Here is a 3,527-nt window from a genome sequence, read left to right on the forward strand (position 1 = left end):
CTTGCTGGATGTAGGGGGGTCAGATGAGCAAGTTTCATTATTTGATACATTTTCAGGCTTGCAATAGAGTCATAAGGAATTGATAGGAGCAGCAAATTCATTTTAAAACAGGTTTGTCGCCTCATCGGGTATTCATCTAAGCAGAATCAACAGCATCCCTGGATCTCGTTTATGTGACGTGTTTTTCTAAATGGGATGATAATAAGCATGGAGATGCAGTGAGTAGTTAAAATCTCCTGCCTCCTCAAGGCGTCCAGATACTTGAAGGAAGGAATTGCTTTCATTCTCAAGTCATTGCTCATCAGAGGATCAACATCCAGCTGTTTAAAGGCCCTGATAAAGAGAAATCCAGAGACACTAACAGATCTATTAGAAACCATCATGCGAGGTTCTTAGGAAAATTTAATCCCCACACTTTAGGAGGCGGAGGCAGGCGGATCTCTGATTTCAAGACCAGCCTGGTCTACACAGTGAGTTTCAGGCCAGCCAGGGCTACATAATGGCACCTTGTTTCAAAATATCGATCAGGTTCATCTAGGCTGATCTTCACTTCTCGTGTTCCACACGCCCCCGTGCCATAAGCCGTCATCATGGCAAAGCTTGCAAAGGCCGGTAAAAATCAAAGTGAGTCCAAGAAAATGGCTCCTCCACCAAAGGAGGTAGAAGAAGACAGTGAAGATGAAATGTCAGAAGATAAAGAGGATGACAGCAGTGGAGAAGAGATTGTCATCCCTCAGGAAAAGGGCCAGAAGGCCACAACTCCAGCAAAGAACATGGTGGTTTCACAGGCAAAAAAGGTTGTAATTGCCACACCTGCTAAGAAGACAGCCATCACCCAAGCAAAAAGGCAGCAGCCACACCAGCAAAGAGGACAGTTACACCAGCCAAAGCAGTTGCAACACCTTGTAAGAAGGGAACCACATAAGCAAAAGCATTGGTAACACCCCCCCATAAGAAGGGAGCTGTCACCCCAGCCAAGGTGGCAAAGAATGGTAAGAATGCCAAGAAGGAAGGCAGCGATGAGGACGATGAAGAGGAAGAGGAAGATGATAATGATGAGGAAGATGAGGAGGAGGAGGAGGAAGATGAGGAGGAGGAGCATGACTCTGAAGAAGAAGCTATGGAGATCACACCAGCCAAAGGAAAGAAAGCTCCTGCTAAAGTTGTTCATGTGAAAGCCAAGGGTATGGCTGAGGAAGAGGATTAGGATGGTGATGAGGAGGATGAAGAGGAGGATGAAGAGGAAGAAGAACCTGTTAGAGAAGCACCTGGAAAACAGAAAAAAGAAATGACTAAACAGAAAGAGGTTCCTGAGGCCAAGAAACAGAATGTTGAAGGCTCAGAACCACTACACCTTTCAGTCTGTTCACTGGAATCTTGAATCCTAGCAAATCAGTTGCTGAATTAAAAGTTGCTCTCAGTGAACTTTTTGCTAAAAATGGTCTTGCTGTTGTGGATGTCAGAACTGGTACAAATAGAAAATTTGGTTATGTTGATTTGGACTCTGCTGAAGACCTAGAAACGGCCTTGGAAGAAGTCACTGGCTTAAAAGTGTTTGGCAATGAAATTAAACTAGAAAAACCAAAAGGAAGAGACAGAAAGTTCAAGCTGTAAGAACATTTTTGGCCAAAAACCAGTCTTTCAGCATCACTGAGGATGAATTAAAAGAAGACTTTGAAGATGCCATTGACATTAGATTGGTTAGCCAGGATAGGAAGAGTAAAGGGATTGCTTATATCGAATTTAAGACAGAAGCAGATGTGGAGAAACCTTTGGAAAAAGCAGGGGGCAGAAATTGATGGGCGATCTGCTTCACTACACTACACTGGAGAAAAAGGTCAGAGGCAATAGAGAGCGGGAAAGAATAGCACTTGGAGTGATGAATCAAAAACTTTGGTTTTAAGTAACCTTTCCTACAGTGCAACAGAAGAGACTCTTCAGGAAGTGTTTGAGACGGCAACTTTTATCAAAGTGCCCCAGAACCCAAACGGCAAATCTAAAGGGTAAAATTTATAGAATTTGCTTCATTTGAAGATGCTAAAGAAGCTTTAAACTCCTGTAATAAAATGGAAATCGAGGGCAGAACAATCAGACTGGAGTTGGGAGGACCCAGGGGACCACCTAATGCCCACAGTCAGCCATCCAAAACTCTGTCAAAGGGCTGTCTGAGGATACCACTGAAGAGACCTTAAAGGAATCATTTGAGGGCTCTGTTCGTGCCAGAATAGTCACTAATTCGGAAACTTGGTCCTTCAAAGAGTTTGGTTTTGTAGACTTCAACAGTGACGAAGATGCCAAAGCTGTCAAGGAAGTCATGGAGGATGGTGAAATTGATGGAAACAAAGTTGCCTTGGATTAGGCCAAGCCTAAGGGTGAAGGCGACTTTGGAGGCTGTGGTGGAGGCAGAGGAGACTTCGGAGACTTTGGAGGCCGAGGTGGAGGCAGAGGAGGAAGAGGCGGATTCCGTGGAAGGGGCCGGGGAGGCTTTGGGGGTCCAGGAGGCTTCTGGGGAGGCGGGGAGTGGGGTGGGGGAGCTTCAAACCACAAGGAAAGAAGACGAAGTTTGATTAGTTTCTTCTGTTTCTGTCTTTCCTCCTTCCATTTGAAAGAAAGAACTCTGGTGTTTTCACTCTGTTACCTGTTCAACGACAGAGCCTTCTGAGGACATTCCAAGACAGTACACAGTCCTGTGGCCTACTTGGAATCCATATAGATAACATTTCAAGAGAGATACCCTATTGGTTTTGACTGGATATTCATATAAACTTTTTAAAGAGAGGAGTGATAGAGCTAACCTTATCTGTAAGTTTGAATTTATATTGTTTCATCACATGTTCAAAACTATTTTTTTTCCTACAAATAGTTTTTGGTTTTGTTTTTTTGTTTGGGGTTGTAAAAGAATGCTTTATCATGATTTTTGCTTCAGTGACTTTAGGACAAATTAAAAGTCCTAAATAATAATAATGATAATAATAGAAATAATAATAACAATTTTGGTATTTTTAAAAGTATTCTAACACATGGCAATAATAACAAATTGGCTGTTTTGGAAAGTATTCTAATATATGGTCTTAGAGTTGCTAAGTCAGATAAAATAGGTAAATAACATAAAATGAAAAAGACAAAAATTTAAATTAAAAAACAGTATTATTAGTAAATGGCAAGTTATTTCAAACATCCAGAGTCTGATAAATTATATAGAAGATACACTCATCAATTCAGAATCTATCTGTTCCAACTTTTAGTCAGTAATTAAAAGTTTGCATGATGTCTTTTATTTCACCAATTATGTCATAATCCAAAAATCAGCCACCTTGAAATACCATTTTTTTATTTTTTAAATACATATTGGCATTATGATTTGAAAATATATGAGGCTGGGTGTGGTGGCTCACACCTTTAATCCCACCACTTGGGAGGTAGAGGCACGCAGATCTCTGTGAGGTCCAGTTCAGGCCAGCCTGGTCTACATGGCAAGTTCCCGGTCAGCTAGGGCTACAGGGAGACCCTGTCTCAAAAGACCAAAA

General features: G+C 41.7%; 1 pseudogene; it reads left to right on the forward strand.

The window, feature by feature from the left end:
* Nucleotides 1–590: 590 nt before the first annotated feature.
* Nucleotides 591–2,571, forward strand: LOC103727689 (annotated as a pseudogene).
* The last annotated feature ends 956 nt before the right edge of the window (nt 2,572–3,527 follow it).

The sequence above is a fragment of the Nannospalax galili genome, unplaced genomic scaffold, assembly GCF_000622305.1.
Source record: "Nannospalax galili isolate Female #2095 unplaced genomic scaffold, S.galili_v1.0 scaffold127, whole genome shotgun sequence".
In the NCBI taxonomy this organism is placed as follows: domain Eukaryota; kingdom Metazoa; phylum Chordata; class Mammalia; order Rodentia; family Spalacidae; genus Nannospalax; species Nannospalax galili.